Below are 25398 nucleotides of genomic sequence, written 5' to 3' on the forward strand. Positions count from 1 at the left end.
TTTAAAACAAAAAGGTGACTTTTTTTTGTCAATGACAGTTTTAATTATTGAGTTAAAAAAAAAAAAGTAATTAACCTTGTGAAATATTACACAGGCCTTACGCTAGTTGCACATCAGCGTTTTCCTGCCGCACTGCCAGATGCGGCATAAGTGTAGTACAGTTCAATACAGTTCATTGGCAAGCTCCGGGCACATGCGGTCATGTGACCGGAGCATGTGATAGCACGTGACCGGGGCTTGCCGCACTGTCTGTGCACTGTACTGTACTTGTGCCGGATCTGGCAGTGCGGCTGAAAAACTCGGATGTGAAACCAGCCTTAATCCCCTATTAACGAATTACAGAACTGCATTTGTCATTTCTCCAATGTTTAGGCATAGATCACAGTTGAATGTGCTTTACAATGGACAGGTCCACCCAGAGGCCTGATTTCACATTGCCGTTGCCCCTGTTTTCTGTCTGGTTATGTGTTTTGAGCCTTTTTGTTTCCACCCAATTCATTATACTAGGTTATGTGTGCTCGGCTGTTTGTCTTTTTTGTGTGAGTTGATTTATTTTCGTCTCTTCAATCGTGACTTTTTAAAAACCTCAAATATATATATGCAAAATAGTTAATGATCGGAAAGAAAACAACTTTTTGTTTTTACTGAATTAAATTCATGAAACGTGTCCGCCATTATAATGAATTTGGCACAATAAACGTCAGCGAATACCTGAAGATAAAAAAAGGGCCTTAAAAATAAAAGCTCAAATGTTGAACTGAGCCAAAAGTGCTGACCTCTAATCAGCTAACTACAGGTAGATGGCTAGAAATAAGAAATACAAATGAGTTAATAAGGGTAGATCCAGCTGTATCAATGGCAGGAATAACAGATCGAGGAGGATCTGACTAGACGACAACATGAACAGTCACTGCCTGTCTAGACACCAGCTTTAATGAAATCCTCAATGCCTGACCTGCTGGGATTTCTTCAGGACTGGATTGGGACACAACAGTCTCCAGAAATTAGCTAATAGATGTAGAAGCAAACAGATCACAAACAACAGTACATTAACACATCCTGATGATGTTTACTGTTAGACAGATCTATATTATACATACATTATATCACAAAAGTGAGTACACCCCTCACATATTTGGAAATATTTTGCGATATCTTTTCATGGAACAACACTGAAGAAACGACACTTGTATAACTCATAACAGAGCCATTATTGTCTAAACTGCTGGCAACAAAAGTGAGTACACCCTTAAGTTAAAATGCCCACATTGTGCCCAATTAGCCATTTTCCCTCCCAACGTCATATGACTCATCAGTGTTGAAAGGTCTCAGGTGTGAATGGGGAGAAGGTGTGTTACATTAGGCCCTGTGCGCACACTGCGGATTTACAGCGGATTTGCTGCAGAAAATGTGTCTAACATTGCTGCAGTCATTCCCCTGCAAATCCTATGGGTTTTAAAAAAATGCTGTGCGCACTCTGCATTTTTTTTTATACCCGCAGATTTAGGCTAGTTTCACACTTGCGTTGAACGGTATCCGTTGCATTGCGCTGTGTGACGGATTCAACGGATGTGTTGCATATAGTGGCACAACGGATGCAACGGATGCTGCAAAACAACGCAATCCGTTTTGAGTTTTGTACAGTTTTACCGTCGGCAGACTATTGTGAACGATCAGCTGATCGCTAACAGTAGCCGGCCGATCAGCTGATCGTTCGGTTGCCGACAATGTGTATGGGGGGCGGGGGGCAGAGTGCGAAGTGGGTGGAGCCGAGTGGGGCCACGGCTGAGGACGTCAGTGCCGCGGGGACTGCATCGCTGGGGGACAGGTGAGTGAGTGTGAGTATACATATGGAGTGCGGGAGGGGGCGGAGCCGAGCGGGGAAGTGTCAGGCTCCCGGCACCCGTAACCAGGGTTCCTTGGTTACCCGATGTGTACCCTGGTTACGGGTGCAGGGAGCCAGAGAGAGCATGCGCAGTGGAATCCAAAGGATTCCGCTGCTCAAAAAAACGTTACATGCTGCGTTCCTTCCACCCGACGCAGCGTCATCCGGCGGATGCAACGCTGACACTTGCGTTACAGTGCGTCATCCATACAAGTCTATGGAGAATAGCGCAGTGCGTTAACGGACTGCGCTATTCTCCATAGTGACAGACTCCGCTGAACGCAAGTGTGAAAGCACCCTTACCCACAGATTTTCCACTTCAGAATTAATGAGCATGTCACTTCTTTTCCGCAGGTACCTGCGGTTTTTCCCATAGATAATGGTAAAAATCCGCAGGCACCAACTTGCGGAAAATCCGTGGTAAAACCGCATGCAGATTTCGCTGCGGTTTTGGTGCGTTTTTTTTTACCACGGATGCGGGATTCTTTAAGAAGGTCCGTATTTTTCTTTTTCTTATACTGGTCACTGGAAGTTCAACGTAGCAAAAAATTCTCCAAGGATCAGAAAAAAAAAAAAAAAAAAAAAAAAAAAAAAAGAATTGTTGTTCTACATAAAGCCTAGGCTATAAGATGAACCACACCCTGAAACTGAGTTACAGCACAGTGGCCAAGACCATACAGTGGTTTAACAAGACAGGTTCCACTCAAAACAGGCCGTGCCAAGGTTTGGCCAAAGGGGTTGGGTTGAGTGCACATGCTCAGCGTCATATCCAGAGGTTGTCTTTTCAAAATACAGGTATGAGTTTGTGCCAGGATTGTTGTAGAGGTTACAAGGGTGGGGGGGTGGAGTGGGGTCAGCCTGTCAGGGCTCTGACAATACGCCGCATACTGCATCAAATTGGTCTGTATAGCTATCATCACAGAAGGAAGCCCCTTCTAAAGATGATGTACAAGAAAACCCACAGAAGACAAAGACTAAGGACATGGATTACTGTAACCATGTCCTGTGGTCTGATAAGACCAAAATAAACTTACGTGGTTGAGATGGTGTCAAGTGTGTGTGGTGGTAAGCAGTACAAAGACAAGTGTATCTTACCTACAGTCAAGCATGGTGGTAGAAGTGTCACGGTTTGGGGCTGAATGAGGGCTGCCGGCCGTGGGGGGCTACAGTTCTTGTGAGAACCATGACTACCAACATGTACTATGACTGAAGCACAGCATAATCCTATTCTTTTAGAAACTGGGCGGCTGGGCAGTATCCTAACATGATAATGACCCCCAAAACAACGTCAAGACGACCACTGTCTTTCTAAAGAAACTGAGGGTAAAGGTGCTGGACTGGCCACAGATCTCCAGACCTAAACCTTATTGAGAATCTGTGGGGCACCCTCAAATAGAAGTTGGGGAGCACAAAGTCTCTAACATTCACCAGCTCTAACATTCAACATCACCATTGATGTTGTAATTGAGGATGGAAGAGGATTCTGGTGGCTTCTGTGAAGCTCTTGTTAACTCATTGCCCAAGATATAACGGTTATATCTGGGACTATAAAAAAAAAAAGTGCCTAAGCACTAACAGGTAAGTAGTTGACAACTACTTCCCTGCCTGTTGTGCCCACCATAGTTCTTCACACATTTTTTTGTTCTTGTAAACTCCTGGGTATTGAATTTAGGGCACTGTTTGAAAATAGTAGTGGCCACAATATTGACACTTTGAGAACGTATATGGCCATTTTCACTTAGGGGTGTACTAACTTTTGTTGCCAGTGGTTTTGACATTAATGGCTGTGTTGAGTTATTGAGGCTGCTTTCACACCTCCGGTTTTAGCAGAGCCGGCCAATCCGGCTCTAAAACCTATGCAACGGATGCGGCGACAATACCGCATCCTTTGCATACGTTTTTTACATGCGGCCCGTCCGGTTTTTGCCGGTTGCGGCACGCTACTGAGCATGCGCAGTGGGAAAAAACGCATGCGGCGGCCGGATGCGGTTTTTGCTGCAGGACGCCGCATGCGGCATCCATAGGCATGCATTGCAAATCGTGCCGCATCGGCAGTGCCGCATTAGGCACAATACGGCACTAATGTAAGTCTATGCAAAAAAAAAACGCAACCGGCGGCAAAAAAAAAAAAAGGTTGCGTTTTTTCTGCAAAGCGCCGTATTGTGCCGCACAGGAAAAACCGGATGTGTGAAAGCAGCCTTAGAGGGCACACCAAGGTTACACTATAATACAAGCTACATTTTATCAAAGTGTCACACTATCAGTGCTGTCCCATGAAAATAAAACATTTACAAAAATGGGAGGTGTGTACTCACTTTTGTGATGTACTGCATGTATATACATATGTATACATTTATTATATACACATGCAAATTAACGGAGAACCTAGGTTCTTCCCCAAGTGCATTGCCATACAACCTCCGAATAATGCAAACCGGGAAATCCTTAATTCACAGTAGGGTCCCTGCATAAGTGTCATAGGTCATTCCTTATGCGCTTACAGCCTATGACTCAATGCGAATAACTCCGGTGTATTATTATATAGCACAGCTAGCGCTAGACTCACTGGGGAGTGTGACTAACTCTCTACTGAATTATTTTCGGATGGGGAGGGGGTTCTTAATGATTTCTCTCACATAAGTACAAAGCTACAGACCAATTACTGTAAATGCATACCGGCACAACCTATAGGACATAAACCTGTGGAACTGCAATTGGTGAATTTCTGCCCCTTAAGCTGAAGTCGGTATAGAGAATATACAGCCTCGGGGAATGGAGTAACCAGACAACATTACAAGGTGCACAGAGGAAATGATGATGCAGCTGAACGCTCGCACTACAAGTATTGCTTTCTAAGATCAGGACCACAAGCTGACAGCAGAACATAACACTGCACAGGCAGAGCGCGGAGGAAATGTTATCACAGATGTGCTTTCTAATGATGACACATCCTCACATTCCCATCAGCTGGTCCTGGAGCTGTAGGACATACACTACATGGACAACAGTAGTGGGACATCAGGACATACCACTCAAAAGTCAGTAGCAGTAGGAAAATGTTGGTTGACCTTTTGCAGCTCTCCTGGGAAGGCTTTCCACGAGATTTTTGAGTTTGTCTGGGGGAATTTTTGCCCATTTATCCAGGAGAGCATTTGTGGGGTCAGACACTGAGGTTAGACGAGACAGCCTGGCTTACAAGATCAGTTCCCACGCTGCGGATTTTGACGCAGATCTTCAGAAATCTGCATGTCCATTGTGAAGCCAGCAAAGTCTATGAGAATTCAGAAGTGCTGTGCCCACATTGAGTATTTTTCTATTGCATATTTGGTGCAGATTTATTTTTTTCTGCACCAAATACGCAAGGGAAAAGTAAGCAACGTGGGCACAGCACTTCTGAATTCTCGTAGACTTTGCTGGCTTCACAATGGACATGCAGATTTTGCTGCAGATTTCTGAAAATACGCGTCAAAACTACACAGCATGGGCACTGGGCCTAATAAGGGTTCCATCGGGTTTTGTTCAGGACTAGCACAAAAAAATTGCTTCCACAAACCCACCAAACTAAGCTACTATAAACCCTTGTGCCCTGGGGAACAAAAATAGTCTTCCCCAAACTATTCCCACAAAGTTGGAAGCATACATTAGTACAATAAGGCTTGGTTTGCTGACGCACTCAAATACAGTATGTCTCTTTAATGGAATGAAAAGGCCTAGATTACCCCTGAAACACAACCCCATTGCAATATTCCTTCTCCACGAAAGTTTACAGATGGTAAAATACAGCCAGCCAAGTAACGTTCTGGCGTTTACTAAAATTAAACCACTGTATCTGCTGCTTGGCATTGTGCTTGGTGATGTAAGGCTTATACGCAACAGCAGAGCTGCCGATGTACATGTTGTTGGCCAACACTAATGTGAGAAGAGGTTTGGACTTCAGAGTTATGGCGTCAGCAGAGCGAAGGTGACTTTTTATGCACTGTGCACCTCAGCACTGCAGCTTTTAGGCCCCTTTGACAGCAAAAAACTGATCTGTGAGTTACAATCCATCAAATCTTGAAAAAAAAATGGATCCGGTAACTGATGCTGCTGGATCCATTTTTTTTCTCATCGACTTGTATTAGCGACGGATGGCCTCACCTTTCATCCACAAATCGACGGATCCGTCAAAAATTGTTTGTCCGTTGGATGGCAACAGTGGACAAAGTAATGTTTCTTGTCTACGTTAAAAAATGGAACAGCGATGGATCCGTCGCTATCCGTCGTTTTGTAGAATGGAAGCCTATGGGCTCAGGATCTGTCATAATCCGTCCAATGACGGAATCCGGCGACAGATTCCGTTTTTTAAACTGAACATGCTCCGATTTATTTTATTTAGCATCAAATAGCCAGCCAGTTGGATCCGTCGCATCAGTTTTTTCCAATCTGCGACGAATCTGTCAAGCCAACGGATTGTGACTGATGGCATAAAACTTATGTGTGAAAGGGGCCTTACTGGCATCACTATGTGGGCGAGTTGCTGGTTCATGAACACTTCCATATTTCAATAACACAACTCATGTCTGACAGTGGAATATTTAGGAGGGAACAATTTCATGAAATTAATGGATATTATGGTGGCGTGCTAGTGCAGGACCATGCTTAAATTTCTTGCACAGATGTTTGTATAGGCAGACTGCATGGCAGAGGGCTGAATTTTATACACCATAAGCAATGTGACTAAGGCTTTGTGCCCACGGGGGAAAGTGTCCTGCGGTTATATCCGCAGGAGCTCCCAGAAAACCGCAGCACAACTTTGTCTGTTTCCATGCTGCGGTTTATTTGCGGAATGTCCTGCGGATATGCTGCAGTCATTCTGCATTGAGGTTACAGTACCATGACTTCAGCACTGCATCCTCAATGCAGACCAAGTTCTGGAGTGATCGGGGGAGTTCAAACTTACCTCCATCGCGCAGCACTTCTCTGGTGTCTGTCAGCGTCTCCACACTGTGCAGGAGAAGGTGGGCGGGCCTGAACTAGGTCTGGCTGTAACATGACCGGAGCTCATGCAGGCCCCGCCCACCTCCTCTTTCCTGCTCATGGATCCACCGCGCTCCAGCCTCCTGTGCACCGAGGGTAAGTGACCGGGTGTCTGCATTAAAGGCAGGCAAGTATGGGACCATCCGCAGGAATAATTGACATGCAGTTATGTGCGGCTGCGGGACATCCGCAGCATATTCCGCAGTCACACATTCCGCAACGTGGACACAGACACTCCACATGTCCCATAGGATAACATGGGGAGTGTCTGTACTTGCTGAAACCTGCGGATTTATCTGGAAAATCCAGATAAAGCCGCAGGTTTTCAGCGGCAAAATCCGCAGAAGCTCCCGTGGGCACATGGCCTAAGAATCAAACCTGAAGTCACCAATTAAAACTATAACCACATTTTTTTCCAGTTTTTGGAGCAGAAATTTAAAAACAACAACAAAAAAAAAAAAAAAAAAAAAAAGAAACTCATTCTGAACATACCCAAGAAGTATGTTCACATGGAGATTTTGAACTGGAGTGACTTGAAAATCCGCATCAGAAAGTATTTGACGACGTTTTTGGAACACTTCAAAATCCATATCAAAAATTCAGTGTGACTATACCCTAAGGGGTACTTTGCACGTTGAGACATCGCTACTGCGATATCGTCGGGTCAAATCGAAAGTGACGCACATCCGGCGCCGGTAATGACGTCGCAACGTGTAAAGCCTAGATGCGCCGATAAACGATTGCAAAAGCGTCGAAAATCAGTGATCTGTGTAGCGTCGGTCATTTTCATAATGTCGCACCAATAGGAGATATGATGTTGTTCCTCGTTCCTGCGGCAGCACACATCGCTGTGTGTGAAGTCGCAGGAGCGAGGAACATCTCCTTACCTGCCTCCTCCGGCTATGCGGAAGGTGGTGGGCGGGATGTTTACGTCCCGCTCATCTCCGCCCCTCCGCTTCTATTGGCCGCCTGCCGTGTTACGTCGCTGTGACTCCGCACACACCTGCCCCCTTAGGAAGGAGGCTGGTCACCGTCCAGGGCGACGTCGCAGGGCAGGTAAGTGCATGTGACGCTGCCGTAGCGATAATGTTCGCTACGGCAGCTATCTCAAGATATCGCATGTGCGACAGGGGCGGGTACTATTGCGCTCGGCATCGCTAGCCGATGCTAGCGATGTCGCAACGTGCAAAGTACCCCTAAGTGTATATACACAAAACATTTTTCGGAAGGGTAGGTTCCATATTCCTCTGAAAAAGCATTAAATAGATGCTAAACAGAATGAATATATGCACTGCAATGTATACAGGACGTTACGAAAGTATTCGGCCAATTTGAATTTTTCAACCTTTTCCCACATTTCAGGCTTCAAACAAAGATAAAAATGTTAATGTTATGGTAAAGAATCAACAAGTGGGACAATTGTGAAGGTTAACGAAATTTGCTTATTTTAAACTTTTGTAAAAAAAGAATAAACTGAAAATTGGGGCGTGCAATATTATTCGTCCCCTTTAGGCTATGTGCCCACGCTAGAATGTCCCTGCGGATTTTTTTGCCTGAAAATCCGCGACTTTCGCGGCAAATCCGCACCCGCGGATTTGCCGCGGATTTACCGCGGATTTTGATGCGGATTTTTTTTTTTTTTTTTTTTCCCCATTCAAAGCCAAAAATCCGCACCAAATCTGCACCAAACAATTGACATGCTGCAGATTTTTCCGGATCAAAATCCGCGGCAAATCCGCCGCGGAAAAATCCGCAGCATGGGCACAGCATTTCCAAAATGCCATTGAAATGGCTTGGAAGTGCTGCTGCTGCAGATTTTCGGCAAATCCGCGGTAAATCCACGGCAAAATCCGCGGTAAATCCGCGGTAAATCCTGTAGCGTGGGCACATAGCCTTACTTTCAGTGCAGCAATCTCACTCCAGAAGTTCATTGAGGATCTATGAATGATCCAATGTTGTCCTAAATGACTGATGATTATATATATAATCCACCTGTGTGTAATCAAGTCTCCGTATAAATGCACCTGCTCTGTGATAGTCTCAGTGTTCTGTTTAAAGCGCAGATAGCATCATGAAGACCAAGGAACACAACAGGCAGGTCCGTGATACTGTTGTGGAGAAGTTTAAAGCCATTTTGGCTACAAAAAGATTTCCACAACTTTAAACATCCCAAGGAGCACTGTGCAAGCGATCATATTGAAATGGAAGGAGTATCATACCACTGCGAATCTACCAAGACTTGGCCATCCCTCAAAAATTTAATCTCAAACAAGAAGAAGACTGATCAGAGATGCAGCCAAGAGGCCTATGATCACTCTGGATGAACTCCAGAGATCTACAGCTGAGGTGGGAGAGTCTGTCCATAGGACAACAACAATCAGTCGAACACTGCACAAATCTTGCCTTTATGGAAGAGTGGCAAGAAGAAAGTCATTTCTCAAAGATATCCATAAAAAGTGTTGTTTAAAGTTTTCCACAAGCCACTTGGGAGACACACCAAACATGTAGAATTCTGAAGGTGCTCTGGTCAGATGAAACCAAAATTGAACTTTTTGGGCACAATGCCACACAATATGTTTGGTGTAAAAGCAACACAGCTCATCACCCTGAACACACCATCCCCACTGTCAGACAAGGTGGTGGCAGCATCATGGTTTGGGCCTGCTTTTCTTCAGCAGAGACAGGGAAGATAGTTAAAATTAATGGGAAGATGGATGGAGTCAAATACAGGACCATTCTTGAAGAAAACCTGTTGGCATCTGCAAAAGACCTGAGACTGGGACGGAGATTTGCCTTTCAACAAGACAATGATCCTGAACAAAGAAAAATCTACAATGTAATTTCACAAATAAACGTATCCAGGTGTTAGAATGGCCAAGTCAAAGTCCAGACCTGAACTCAATCGAGAATCTGTGGAAGGAGCTGAAAACTGCTGTTCACAAACGCTCTCCATCCAACCTCACTCAGCTCCAGCTGTTTGCAAAGGAAGAATGGGCAAGAATTTCAGTGTCTCGATGTGCAAAACTGATAGAGACATACCCCAAGAGACTGCAGGTGTAATCGCAGCAAAAGGTGGCGCTACAAAGTATTAACTTAAAGGGAACGAATACGGTAATATTGCACCTCCCACTTTTCAGTTTATTATTTTTTATAAAAGTTTAAAATAAGCAATAAATTTCGTTCTACTTCACAATTGTGTCCCACTTGTTGTTGATTCTTCACCATAAAATTTAAATTTTTATCTTTATATTTGAAGCCTGAAATGTGGTTGAGAAATTCAAAGGGGTCGATTACTTTCGCAAGGCACTGTAAACGAGCTTATGTGCGTATGTTCAGCGTCTTTTAACTGCTTCAGGTTACTAAAGATGCAATGCTGTTAAAAGAAGGGGGCCTGATAATTCTTAAGGTGGTTTCTAAGCTCACAATTTTATTAAATTATTTTTTTTTTCTATTTTATTGTATCTATATATTTTACAGCATAATTCTGGCGCTTAGGTGCAAGTAATCCATACAATGGCCTACATGTTTAATTCAACAGATGACATATAGCCCGGGGATGACAATTACCACGATGTGTCATAGGAATCTTGTATGACGTCGCTTTCTATACACAAACATGTTGCACGTGCTTCAGCTGGAATGGGGAGTGCCCTGGCTGACTAGGAAGGCCAAGACCAGGAGCTGCTGATCACCCGACGGACCAACCCAAACACACGGTGCCATTCTGCTAGCATAAACATCAAAGCGGACAGCACATTACTGTGTGCAAATGGGACGAGCTGCCAACAACATGATGCTATATAGGAACAGACTGATTGTAGTAAAAATCATTCTTCCAAGTGCAGTTCATGTAGAAGCACATAGCAAGTAACCAAGCGCCTGCTCGAATTCTATGTAATGAACACGCGAAGATCAGCCCATCTAAATGAGACACTACACATCCTCCATTTCGGATTTCTGCCTGGATTTGGCTTTTTCACATAGATCTTCATGTATTCTGCTTTCATGGGCAATGGCAGGAGCAGTGGTTATGAGGCATCGATTTCAGTGCCCACCGAACCTCTGTGAGAAGCATAAACCATCTGCTATCCTATCCCCATACAGTCCCTCAGGTCTCACAGACCGGCTAAAGATGCTGATCAAAGAGGAGCTGTCACTCCTAAATCACCGCCACTGCTGCCAATGTTCAGATTACACCGCACCAATGTGGGAAAATGCACACACACAGCTCACTGCTTATTAATCCTTGCAGCAGATTGGCTGGAGCAGAGAACTCAGGTATGGTACAGGGGAACGTTTTATTGCTAAAATTAATACATTTGCCCCAATGTGTCACGAAGGCCTTTCTGCCAGGAATACACCATTTGTAGGGTGCGGTAGCCTTTGGGGTTCATATTAAAAGGGGTTAGTGAAAAAGACTCCGGCACTCAAAATTGGGTTGAAACTCTAGTAACTTTTATTTGTTCTTTTTATTCAATATAAAGCAGTCAAAAATGATGTTTCGGCATAGGCCTTCTTCAATTGTAGGATCTTAGTTATATGGGAAAATAATCCTATTTTGGACTGTGATAAGAGGCTTCAATTATAATCCAGGAATATATCTAGAGATCCAGTGGATAGACTGCAAAGAGGCAGGTTCTAAAAGAAAGCCTTGGTGATAAGTGCGTGCGGCAAACTGTCAGGCCGTGCGTGGTCAGAGGTGAAGCCTCTATTATCACAGGCCAAAATAGGATTATTTTCCCATATAACTAAAGGCCCCGTCACACACAGATAAATCTCTGGCAGATCTGTGGTTGCAGTGAAATGATGGACATATTGTTCCATTTGTACACAGCCACAAACCTGGCACTGATTGTCCACAATTTCACTGCAACCACAGATCTGCCGCAGATTTATCTCCGTGTGTGACAGGGCCTTAAGATCCTAAATTTTGATGTCGGCTCTTCAAGCTTGTAGTTGATTCTCCTTTCACTGTATTTCAGTACTTTACAACTTGAGGAGTCCATGTCATTACACAAAACAGATATCTACCATACATGTAGAATAAGATGTATTATATAGTCTTTGGAGGACACCTCCAGTCATGACATAGAGGTCCTTATGTGGTGTATTTATAAAGAAAAAAAAAAATCTTTTGTTACATTCCTTAGCCTCAGTCATTGCAGAAGGCCTATGCCGAAACGTCATTTTGACTGCTTTATATTGAATAAAAAAGAACAAAAAAGTTACTAGGGTTTCAACACAATTTTGAGTGCCGGAGTCTTTTTCACTATATGAACGTTTTTTTCTCCTGAGCACCATATACAGCGAGCTGAACCTTTTCATACTGATTCATAGTAAAGGGGTTGTTCGGTGCCTGTCAGTATGCCATTAGGTGGGGAGTCAGGATGTTGTGACTATTGTGAGGATAATAAATAGGTCTAAACTGCACAACATCATCATAATATAATTTCTTTCTTCATTATACATGTTTTGTGACATAAAGGGGATCTCCCGCCACATTGTATGCCATAATCAGCATTCAGCACTACATACAAAGAGTGGAAATCAGGGAATTCTCTGTTTAACCCTTAAAGGGCTGCTCTCAACTTCCATTAGACATGGAATAACATCCCAATCAATTGGGACCTGGTCAATCTTCAGAGCCGGTGAATGGAGCAGTGCTTGATCATGCGCACTGTGTTCCATTCATTCTTAATGGAACCTCTGGAGATCGCCTTTGGCACTCCCATTAGAGTGAAAAAAGTAGCAGTGCACATGATCAACCACGGCCACATTCACACGTGGCTCTCCAGAGCACCAGTTATTGGGATCCCAGTGGTTGGCTCTCCATGAAAAGAGATGTACATACAATGTTGTCAACTCTCCCGACTCCAGCTAAGCATTCAAGTGCTTTCAAAAGGAGTGTGTACAAAGTCGCTGTCACATGGCCCTGTCTATGGCACGTCTCTAGTAGAGCAAAAGGGTGGGGCATTAAAATTTAAGTTGTCAGACCCTTATTTATCCAAACACCATCTGTCATGGGATAGTTGGGAGACCCCCCCCCACCCCCATACACAGACTGACAGATGATTTTGAAGATATTGGTCAACCTTAGGCCGGAGTTACAGGACCATAGATTTTCATCTGTTGAACTCGGGCCAATTATGTCAATGAGACTCCAATCAGAGTTTGATTCGAGTGTCGGGATAGCGTGGTCTGATTCTCTCGGGACAGAGAACAACTTTTTTCCCTCTTATCCGTTCTTTGAGTATGGAAATTGAATTGCACTTAGATGACCGATGATTTCCACGCACCCATGTCTGATGTGATCTGAATAGGAGATCAAACTTGGACATGCAGTGATTTTTCCCTAGGACAGAATGTCCAGGATAAAGATCTGACATGCTCAGCCTCAGACTAACGTTAGTCCAAGCGCGATCTGATGTTTTGCCAGATCACATTTGGACCGAAAGTACGGACGTGTGCAAGTATTCCTCAAGTGGCCAAAATGTTAGCAGCTCCCCATCTGTGTAATACGTATGCTCTCACTATGTCACATGGACAGGGGTTGTCTCTTGTTAAATATTTCCTGCATGTATGTATTGTTTACATGACAAAAAAGGGCAAGAAAAAGCGAGAATGTCTGAACATACCCTTACACAATGCCAAAATGTCATCAAAGCCGTCAAACAACATCTGCCTTCCTGCTAAAAAGACTGTACAAGACACTGACCAGGACAAACATCCAGCAAACTATTTATGTAACATACCTATTAGCTACTAGCGGGCACTGTAAAGTGAAACGCGCTGGGACACTGCCAAACCGTGTGCACTCAGCATTGTTACTATGTTTACATGGAATCAGCTGATCCCTCCTCTACAGCAAGAAAAAAAAAATCATCAATGGGAGTGTTCTCCACAGCTGATCCACCAGGTGCCCCCTCCCTATAGATAAAGGGGGTGTGCGGCAGGGAATGCGAGGAAGGCTGAGCACTACAGTAATCCTGCACAGCCAGCTCTGCGGACTGCACAGTGCTCCCAGAAGACAGGCCGGCCAGAGACAAGTATCCAACTGACCACACCGGAAATGATGGGTCAGAGGCGGCTATGGGAGACCCCAGCCTGTGTGTGAACTAGGCCTTATCCTCCTTCTCGCACACATATACATTCTCAGCAATGTGGCACTTTTTGCTATCAGGATATCATCAGGCTTTTTTGTGTATGAGACGTTTTCTCAAGCGTCTCCTATCAAATATGATAATTGCATACCTCCCAACTTTTAAAGAAGGAAAAGAGGGACAAAGTTTGCGGCGCGCGTAGCGCGTCGCGGCAAATTTTTAGGCCACGCCCCCTAACCACACCCATTTCACAGTCACGCCCATATCCACTCCCCATCCACACCCATTCAGCACAAACACGCAGGCAGCCGGCGGGCCTCCAGCACGGACACGCAGGCAGCCGGCGGGCCTCCAGCACGGACACGCAGGCAGCCGGCGGGCCTCCAGCACGGACACGCAGGCAGCCGGCGGGCCTCCAGCACGGACACGCAGGCAGCCACAGTGAGGCGGCCGGTCGCCCGCACAGTGAGGCGGCCGGTCGCCTTCACAGACAGGCAGCCGGCCGCCTTCACAGACAGGCGGCGGGCCGCCCGCACAGAGAGGCGGCCAGCCGCCCGCACAGAGAGGCGGCCGGCTGCCCGCACAATGAGGCGGCGGGCCGCCCGCACAGACAGGCGGCGGGGGGCGCCCGCACAGACAGGCGGCAGGGGGGCGCCCGCACAGACAGGCGGCAGGGGGGCGCCCGCACAGACAGGCGGCAGGGGGGCGCCCGCACAGACAGGCGGCAGGGGGGCGCCCGCACAGACAGGCGGCAGGGGGGCGCCCGCACAGACAGGCGGCAGGGGGGCGCCCGCACAGACAGGCGGCGGGGGGCGCCCGCACAGACAGGCGGCGGGTGGCGCCCGCACAGACAGGCGGCAGGGGGGCGCCCGCACAGACAGGCGGCGGGCCGACCGCACAGACAGGCGGCCGGCCCGACCGCACAGACAGGCGGCCGGCCGACCGCACAGACAGGCGGCCGGCCGACCGCACAGACAGGCGGCCGGCCGACCGCACAGACAGGCGGCCGGCCGGGGGTGAGGGGGGAGGGAGGGAAATCAGCGCTGGGGAGATTAGTTTACTGTACCAGCAGCAGCACAGGCAGCGCTCCTCTCTATGCCACGTCTACTAGGATGGTAGGAGGGAAAAGCAGGGAGGCGGAGAGAGAGTGGGTGGGCGGAGCCCGGGAGCCGGCCGTCCCGCCCGTGGCAACGGGACAAACAACGTAAAGCGTGAAAGTCCCGCTGTATCCGGGACGGTTGGGAGGTATGCAGCATGTTAGAATGTGTACATAAGATCCCGCTGGTGGTGGCCGCAGCTTATAGGCCCCAAATCTGGTGACAGGTTCCCTTTAAAGTGAACCTGTCAGGTGCAATATGCACTCAGAGCCAGGAGCAGTTCTGGGCACATATTGCTAATCCCTGCCTAACCGTCCCTGTATACACTAGCATAGATAAAGAGATCAAGAACAAATATTTTTAAAGATCTTATATCTTATGCTAATGAGCGCGGGGACTAGTCTGAAGGGCGTTACTTCACTTGGCTAGTCGGCTCGCATAGCATGTTAGCATGTTATTACGCCCCTGTGTGAGTACTAATACGCTATGTGAGCCGACTAGCCAAGTGAAGTAACGCCCTTGGGACTAGTCCCCGCGCTAATTAGCATAAGATATAAGCTCTTTAAAAATACTTTTTCTATAGATGCCTTTATCTATGCTAGTGTATACAGGGACAGTTAGGGAGGGATTAGCAATATACACCCAGAACTGCTCCTGGCTCTGAGTGCAGATTGCACCTGATAGGTTCCCTTTAAAGGGAAACTGTCACCAGAAATTTAGCAAAAAAAATAAAAGATTCCCCTCTGCAGCTCCTGGGCTGCATTCTGGAAAGGTTCCTGTTGTTATTGTGCCCACTTTGAGACCTAAAAAAATACTTTATGAAGTCTTACCTTTTTGTATGCAAATCTGTTTTTATGGTCACGGGGGCGGGCTGCCTGGCGTCCGTTATTCCCCCTCCTGCCGCTGTACGCCGTCCCCCATTGCTCATTTCCATACATGAGGACGCCTTCCTCATGTAACTGTCCTCCTGAAGTTTTGTGCATGCCCAGTGCCACTCTCGCGGGACTGAGCACTGTGCAAAGTGTGAACGCTTTTGAGGTGATTGCGCAGGCGCGAGATTATGGGCGGCGCTGTGATTGTCATCAGCAGCGTCATCCAAGTACCTGCCCATAATCTTGTGCCCGCGCTTCTCACTCTGCCTCCACTGTTATGCGCAAGCACTGTCCATATGAACCATGTTACCTATTACCATGGGCGCGAGATTATGGGCGGCGCTGTGATTGTCATCAGCAGCGTCATCCAAGTACCCACCCATAATCTCGTGCCCGCGCTTCTCACTCTGCCTCCACCGTTATGCGCAAGCACTGTCCATATGAACCATGTTACCTATTACCGTGGGCGCGAGATTATGGGCGGCGCTGTGATTGTCATCAGCAAAGTCATCCAAGTACCCGCCCATAATCTCGTGCAAGCGGTAATAGGTAACATGGTTCATATGGCCAGCACTTGCGCATAACGGTGGAGTCAGAGGGAAAAGTGCGGGCACGAGATTATGGGCGGGTACTTGGTTAACGCTGTTGATGACAATCACAGCGCCGCCCATAATCTCGTGCCTGCGCAATCACCTGAAAAAGCGTTCACATGCGCAAATCTTCGGGAGGACAGTTACATGAGGAAGGCGTTCTTGTGTATGTAAATGAGCAATGGGGGACTGCGTAAAGCGGCAGGAGGGGGAATAACGGACGCCAGACAGCCCGCCCCCGTGACCATAAAAACACATTTGCATACAAAAAGGTAAGACTTCATAAAGTATTTTTGTAGGTCTCAAAGGGGGCACAATAGCAACAGGAACCTTTCTAGAAGCAGCCCAGGAGCTGCAGAGGGGAATCTATTACTTTTATTGTGAAATTTCTGCTGACATGTTCCCTTTAACTGGTAGGGGAGCCAGGATAAAGCAGAGCTGAAGTTGTTGGGAAGCTAGGACCCAGCAGCTCTACAGGCAGGAGACCACTGATCGGTAAGCTAATAGAAGCCTGCAGATGTCACTCTGCATAGGTTATTACTGGCCAGTGCTATCTGCAGGAGAGAGAAGTGCTGATTGCACGGTCTCCTCAGCTTCCTGACTCCCCGCGTGTCTGCAGCAGTGAGAAGCCGCACAGGGGGAGTCAGAGAACAGCTGCAGAGAAACGCAGGCTCCAGGACTGGGGGGGTCGGCTCTGGGGGAGGGGGGGGTCGCTCTGCTGCAGGGGGATCGCTCTGCTGCAGGGGGTGATTCATACCTCAGCAGCAGTCACAGGAGTAGGTGCGCGGTCGGCTCTGTAATGAATAGAAGGGAGAAACAGCGAGGCGGGGCTACAGTGGGTGGGTGGAGCCCGGGATAAACAGCCTCACGGGCGGGACCCGGGATCAAAGGCTCAGAAGAGGGACTGTCCCGCTGTATCCGGGACGGTTGGGAGGTATGTAATTGGCAGGCACAGATGTCATCCAAGTGCGGCCTCATTTTTTCACGGACCTATAGACTTGCACTGCTGAATTTGATCAATATTAGACATGCCTCTGGATTTTGGTGCGGACCACTCAATCTGCAAATGTACATGGACATATGAACAGCCCCATAGACTAGAATACATTCTGTGGGAATTACTGTAATACAGAGGAACCTTGGTTCACGAGCAAAGTCCGTTCTGGGAGTGTGCTTATTATCCAAGTTACTCGTCTAGCAAAGCAAAACTTCCCATAGGAAATAACGCAAGCTCAGACAATTCGTTCCACAACTTGTTCAATGACCCATCCTGGTCCTCTATTGTGCCATTCCACACACACACAAACACACACATATTATGCTCACCTTACCTTCCGCTACATCGCCAGCCTCATGGTTCTTGTAGTTCGCCGGTACAGGAGTGTATTGAGTAACCATTGCGACCAATGCCAGCATGCCGCTGATTGGCCAGTGTGCTGCCTTTGAGTAGCGTCTGACAGCGGAAGTTCCTCCATCGGTCGCGATGGTTACCCAATACACATCCTGTACCGGCAAACTACAAGAACCATGAGTCCGGTGAGGGAACGGAAGGTAAGGTGAGCATAATGTGTGTGTGCGTGCTTGTGTGTGCGGACTGCAAGAGCGGGGTCAGAGTGCGGTGGATGTACGGAACCGGAAGTGTGTGCGGTGAGTATTTTGCTCGTACAGCAAAGATTGCTCGTAAAACGAGTTACACATTTACAGCAAGCTTTGCTCGTATAGCGAAATACTCGCACACCAAGTTACTCGTAAACCGAGGTTCCACTGTAACAGGAAAAGCTTCACACTCAGCTGATGGGGTTAGTTCACATTACAGAGTGTTTCGTTTTATAACAACAATTTTCAGAATCAGACCCAAAAAAATAACAACACCACCACACATTATCATCTCTAGAAAAGTATGAAAAAGGGCAATTTTTGAGCTGTAGTGTGCCATATGTCCACTTTTCACAACCCCATTACATTATATATATTTATTAGTATTTTTTTTGGTTGATCCACGTGTTATGGATCAGGTTCGGCCATTACAGTCTATGGGAATCTGTATATCTGACAACACAGAAGCCATACATTGTACTTTGGAATTTCATCCATTTTTAACTGATCCATTGGTGGGAGATTATGGATAAAAAAAAAGGCTCAGAGCATCTGCCTTCACAGAAAAATGGATGACCCATTAAGAACACGCGTAAACCGGTGGGACCACGGCCGGACGCTCGGGCTGCACGGTCGGACCCCGGACGGACGCTCGGGCTGCACGGTCGGACCCCGGACGGACGCTCGGGCTGCACGGTCGGACCCCGGACGGACGCTCGGGCTGCACGGTCGGACCCCGGACGGACGCTCGGGCTGCACGGTCGGACCCCGGACGGACGCTCGGGCTGCACGGTCGGACCCCGGACGGACGCTCGGGCTGCACGGTCGGACCCCGGACGGACGCTCGGGCTGCACGGTCGGACCCCGGACGGACGCTCGGGCTGCACGGTCGGACCCCGGACGGACGCTCGGGCTGCACGGTCGGACCCCGGACGGACGCTCGGGCTGCACGGTCGGACCCCGGACGGACGCTCGGGCTACACGGTCGGACCCCGGACGGACGCTCGGGCTGCACGCTCGGACCTCGCAGCGTCCGGCCGGTGTGTTCCACAGATGTGACTATGGCTGATGTCTCACAGTGAATGGCAGCTGTACTGTATTCCGGGCTCCAGGGAATGCAGCAGAGTAGTTGCCTATGGCAACCAATCAGATTAACGCTTTCAATTTTCCACACCTGAACACTTGAATGTGATTGGCTGCTCTTCCCTGCACTATGCAGTGTCCCCGCAGCGCCTCCTCGCCACACACACGCGTGTAACTTCCAGCAGCCACGTGTTACAGCAGCTCTAGTCCCCCAGCTCCGAGGCGACGGCGAAATAAACACGGGCTGCTCTCCCAATGACAGCGCGCCACGCAATTCAAACCAGCCACGTGACACGGCCAGCTCATTGGGTGAGCGGCGCGTGCAATCCGTTACATGGCGACCGGGCTGGGCACTAAAGAGTCGTTAACCCCTAGCGGCCCAGTGCCAAGGACGGGAGCCGCCAGAGCCCATGCACCTGCCCTGTCACGCCCCTCCCCCAAGCGGGTAACGCAACCTGTACACCCAGTAGTACTATAAGTCCCAGCAGGCCCGGGAGGGCCGCCAGATTACCCGGGGGCGCCTCGTGTTTCCCAGCAGGTCACATTCAGCCTGTCCTAGCACAACTCTGCCCAGCCCCCGAAAGTTCGGCCGCGCCGCAGCCGCTGTGGGACAGTGCGGGCGGCAGCCTCTCACCAGCGGCTTGGCGCCATATTAATGACGTACTAGAATATTTTTCCACCAAGCAGCGACCTTGGCAGCTCCACGCAGTCCGGTCCGCTGCAGGCAGCCGCAGGATCGGGCTCCGTACCTGGCCGGGAATCCTGCCGTAGATCCGGGTCCCCGCGCGCTCCAGTGGGCGATGTGTAGAGAAGGTCCAGCCCCCGGCTCCGGTGCCAGGGCAGCAGATTGTGGCTCCTCTCCCCTCACACATGCACTCTGCACTGACGTTATTTACTTGTTATGGAGGAAGGACGCGCTGGATCGCACTCATTTCTGGGTCACTGCTGCCACAGGGGGGAGCACTCTGATCTGCTGCCAGAGCGGCGCTCCAGAGGGAGGAGGGAGCACCGGGAGCGCGGCGGAGGGGGGGACACCGGGAGGAGGGAGCACCGGGAGCGCGGCGGAGGGGGGGGGACACCGGGAGGGGGGGGACTAGGAGGAAAACACCGTGAGTGCGGAGAAGGAGAACGAGCACTGGGAGCACGGTAGGGGGGGGGGGGGGACCCAGTAGGAAGGAGGAAAACACTGGGGGGTGACCCAGCAGGGAGGAGGAAAACATTGGGGGGTGACCCAGCAGGGAGGAGGAAAACATTTTGGGGTGACCCAGGAGGGAGGAGGAAAACACTGGGGGGTGACCCAGCAGGGAGGAGGAAAACATTGGGGGGTGACCCAGCGGGGAGGAGGAAAACACTGGGGGGTGACCCAGCGGGGAGGAGGAAAACACTGGGGGGTGACCCAGCAGGGAGGAGGAAAACACTGGGGGGTGACCCAGCAGGGAGGAGGAAAACATTTTGGGGTGACCCAGGAGGGAGGAGGAAAACACTGGGGGGTGACCCAGCAGGGAGGAGGAAAACATTTTGGGGTGACCCAGGAGGGAGGAGGAAAACACTAGGGGGTGACCCAGCGGGGAGGAGGAAAACACTGGGGGGTGACCCAGCGGGGAGGAGGAAAACACTGGGGGGTGACCCAGCGGGGAGGAGGAAAACACTGGGGGGTGACCCAGCGGGGAGGAGGAAAACACTGGGGGGTGACCCAGCGGGAAGGAGGAAAACACTGGGGGGTGACCCAGCGGGAAGGAGGAAAACACTGGGAGGTGACCCACCGGGGAGGAGGAAAACACTGGGGGGTGACCCAGCGGGGAGGAGGAAAACACTGGGGGGTGACCCAGCGGGGAGGAGGAAAACACTTGGGGGTGACCCAGCGGGGAGGAGGAAAACACTGGGGGGTGACCCAGCGGGGAGGAGGAAAACACTGGGGGGTGACCCAGCGGGGAGGAGGAAAACACTGGGGGGTGACCCAGCGGGGAGGAGGAAAACACTGGGGGGTGACCCAGCGGGGAGGAGGAAAACACTGGGGGGTGACCCAGCGGGGAGGAGGAAAACACTGGGGGGTGACCCACCGGGGAGGAGGAAATCACTGGGGGGTGACCCAGCGGGGAGGAGGAAAACACTGGGGGGTGACCCAGCGGGGAGGAGGAAAACACTGGGAGGTGACCCACCGGGGAGGAGGAAATCACTGGGGGGTGACCCAGCGGGGAGGAGGAAAACACTGGGAGGTGACCCACCGGGGAGGAGGAAATCACTGGGGGGTGACCCAGCGGGGAGGAGGAAAACACTGGGAGGTGACCCAGCGGGGAGGAGGAAATCACTGGGGGGTGACCCAGCAGGGAGGAGGAAAACACTGGGAGGTGACCCACCAGGGAGGAGGAAAACACTAAGGAGGTGACCCACCAGGGAGGAGGAAAACACTAAGGGGGTGGTGACCCACCAGGGAGGAGGAAAACACTGGGGGGGGGTGACCCACCAGGGAGGAGGAAAACACTGGGGGGGGGTGACCCACCAGGGCGGAGGAAAACACTGGGGGGGTGACCCACCAGGGAGGAGGAAAACACTGGGGGTTGACCCACGAGGAGGGAGAAGCATCAAGAGCGAAGGGGGGACACCAGGTGGAGGAGAACACTGGGAGTGAGGGGGGCCACCGGGAGGGGTCAGCATCAGGAGCCATCGCATGGAGGACCAGGAGAAGGGGAATGGCGGATGCTGAGAGTGTGGCAGGGAGGTCACATCGGGAGAGTAGCACAGGGGGGGACCGGGGATGGGAAATACTGGGGGAGGTGACAGACCAGGCACTGGTAGTGTGGAGGGAGGGAGGAGGAAGCGCGGTGGAGGGGGGAGCACCGGGAGAAGGGAGCACCAGGAGCGCAGTGGAGGGGGCAACCGGGAGAGCGGCAGAGGAGTGGACACCGGGAGGGGGGTGGGGGGACACACCAGGAAGGGGGAGAATCGGGAGGAGGGTAACTCCGGGAGTTCAGGGGACACACACACACCAAGAAGGAGGAGACATCGGGGGGAGACACTGGGAGCGAGGTGGAGGTTGAGAATACACCAGGAAGGGCTGTGGGGCCATCAGGAGAGCAGTTCAGGAGGGGATAGGGAGGAAAGAAACACCGGGAGTGTGACGGATAGGGGAAACACCAAGAAGGGGGCACCGGGAGCGCGGCAGAGGGGTGAGAATTGGGGGGGGCCACCAGAAGTGCGTCGGAGGGGAGGACAGCCTATGAGGACAGGTGGCACCGGGAGTGCAGCTGATGGGGGGATGAGGGAAACACCAGGAGCGCGCCGAAGTATGATGGGCATTGGGAACGTGGTGCAGGGGAGAACTGTGATGAGGGAAACACTGGGAGAATGACAAAGGGGGGGACACCTGGAGGGTGGTGAATGAAGGGGAGGAGCACTGGGAGCGTGATGAAGGGGGGTGGGGCATCAGGAGCCTGACGAAGGAGGTATAACGGTAAAGTGGAACCTGACACTGCAGCCCAAGGAACCTGCCTAACATTTTTGGCCAAATGGCGCACATCTCACACACACAAAATTTAGCGGATTTCCTCTTCTTCCAATAACTTTTTGGGTTTCCGTGCCCATAGACGTGTGAGGCCGAATACAGTGGGCGAGTGCTGAGTGTGAATGGCGCCATGTAACGCACAGACTGGAGCCCTGAAATGGGGGAAATAATTGTTTTCTGTGGTAAAAAATAAAAGTAGTGTTGTCCGTGTAATTATGATGATCAGTATACAGTGTGCATACGTACGTACACAGCCTCCTCGCTGTATATGTAGTCACTTCTCAACATTGGAATTGTTGAGTGTTTGGGGAGTTTTTACCTCAGTATTTGTAGCCAAAATCAGGAGTAGAACAATCAGAAGAAATCTATAAGGTCGGAGTCACACTTGCGAGTGTCTCGCGTGAGTATCACATCAAGGATCATGCTCTCTGGACACGAGCGTCTCCGCTGCATAGAAATACATGCAGCCAACCCGATCCTGTCAGGGGAGCGTGCCGCCGTGCTGGGTGATGTGATGCGAGTCTTGCGAGTATTACACGTTAGTCACTCGTAAGTGTGACTCCGACCTGAGACGGGAAAGTGGAATTATGGAAATCACTGCGTGGACAGACATTACTGATCTGCTGGCGATGAACAAATGGGAATTAAAATGTTAAAACATGTTGATTTATTCAGTATCGAGTATGAGCACCACATGCAGAAATCTTCGCACTTACCCTCACTGACAGCAGCCAAGGCAGTATTAACCCCTTCACCCCCAGAAAATGTTCTGGTTTTCATTTTTGTTTTCTCCTCCCCTTCTTCCTAGAGCCATAACATTTTTTTTTTATTTTTCTGTAAATCTTGCCATATGAGGACTTATTTTTTGCAGGACGAGTTGTACTTTTGAATAAAACCATTTTACCATATAGTGTATTGGAAAACAGGAAAAAAAATCCAAATGTGGAGAAATAGTGAAAAAAGTGAAATTCCACAATAATTTTGGGGTTTTTTTATTCACCATGTTCACTATATGATAAAACTGACATGTCAGTATGATGCTTCATGTCAGTACGAGTTCATAGATGCCAAACATGTACAAGTTTACTTTTATCTAAGGGGTGAAAAAAAAATTAAGTTTGCCCCAAAAAATGAATAGCACTCTTTACACAATTTTCTGAGACCCATAGTGTTCTCATTTTTCGGGATCTGGGGCTCGGTGACGGCTTATTTGTTGCTTGAGCTGATGTTTTTTAATTATACCATTTTTGTGTAGATGCGACATTTCGGTCACCTCTTACTACATTTTAATGGAATGTCGCGGCAAAACGTAATGTTGGTGTTTGGTATGTTTTTCTCACCATGCTGTTTACCAATCAGATTAATTGACTTTATATTTTGTTTTGGCATTTCTGAACGTGGCGATACCAAATATGTGGAATTTTTTTTATTTCTATAATTTTATTTGCAATGGGGTAAAAGGTGGGTGATTTAAATTCGCTTTTTTAATTTTTTCCTATTTGTTATTGATTTTACTAGTCCCCCCAGGGGACTTTATGGCTGCACAGTTCAATCGCTTCTCCTGATCAGAATGATGCTGCAGCATCACTCTAATCAAGAGAAATGCTCATCTCCTGTATATGCCGACGCTGTCAGCTCTCACTGGAAGTGAGTCATGGTAGTATGAGGGGTCAGCTGACCCCACACTACCATGACAACACATTAGCGCTCTGTGATTGTGTCACAGGGCCGCCGATGGCAGGAAGAGGCACGATCCCCGCCATGGCCCTTTACGTCGCGATATCAGTGTTTGACAGTATGATCTAAGGGGTTAACAGGCGCAGGTGGATCAGAGATCTACCCACGCCTGTTAGCCGCACATGTGCTGCAAATACCGCTGGCTCGCAGCTGGAGCCCATTGCAACTGAAGGGAGGCGACCAAGGATGTACCAGTACGTCCTTAATCGTTAAGGGGTTAATATCTGAGAACTGCTCTGCCACGCTAAACGCACTTGGGCAATTCATCAAGATCCTCTGCTGGCAGCTCCTGTTGTATGGTCGTGCTCCAAAGTTTACATGCCCCAGCAGATTTTTTGCTCTCTTGGCCTTTTTTCAGAGAATATAAATGATAACAAAAAAACTTTTTTCCCAGTCGTGGTTAGTGGTCTTCATTTTCTTAGATGGTAAAGCTGCCCGTTCTTCTTGGCAAAAAGCCTCCAGTTCCTGTAAATTCCTGGCCTTTCTTGCATGAACTGCGCACTTGAGTTCTCCCCAGAGTGGCTTCATGATATTGAGGTCAGGAGACTGAGCTGGCCACTCCAGAACCTTCTCTTTGTTCTGCTGTAGCCAATGACAGGTCGACTTAGCCTAGTGTTTTGGATTGTTGTCATGTTGGAACGTTCAAGTACTTCCCATGTGCAGGTTTTGGGTTAATGAGTGCAAATTTGCCTCCAGTATTTGCTGATAACGTGCTGCATTGATGTTTCCTTCAACATTGACCAAGTTTCCTGTGCCTTTGTAGCTCACACATCCACATCATTAGCGATCCACCTTCGTTTTTCTTTGCATCCCAAACAATTTTCCTGGCCGTTGTGGCCGAAATTTTTTCTTGGTCTACCTGATCATGGTTTGGTTTTTACAGAGCCCCTGATTTTCCATTTGTTAATCACAGTTTGAAC

At 49.1% G+C, this 25398-nt stretch overlaps 1 protein-coding gene across 3 annotated transcripts in view; it reads right to left on the bottom strand.

Annotated features, from left to right (window-relative positions):
- JADE1 (jade family PHD finger 1) overlaps positions 1 to 20223 on the bottom strand; it is an 89411-nt gene extending 69188 nt beyond the window's left edge. Inside the window, exon 1 of one of the 3 annotated variants that reach the window (XM_075348675.1) lies at positions 19989 to 20223. The gene's annotated coding sequence lies outside the window, so the exon portion shown is untranslated. Of the gene's footprint in view, positions 1 to 19330; positions 19439 to 19903 lie in introns of those variants that run through there. The other 2 variants (XM_075348686.1, XM_075348697.1) reach the window with 2 other exon arrangements.
- Between the last annotated feature and the right edge of the window lie 5175 nt (positions 20224 to 25398).

Source organism: Anomaloglossus baeobatrachus, chromosome 1 (assembly GCF_048569485.1).
Source record: "Anomaloglossus baeobatrachus isolate aAnoBae1 chromosome 1, aAnoBae1.hap1, whole genome shotgun sequence".
In the NCBI taxonomy this organism is placed as follows: Eukaryota; Metazoa; Chordata; class Amphibia; order Anura; family Aromobatidae; genus Anomaloglossus; species Anomaloglossus baeobatrachus.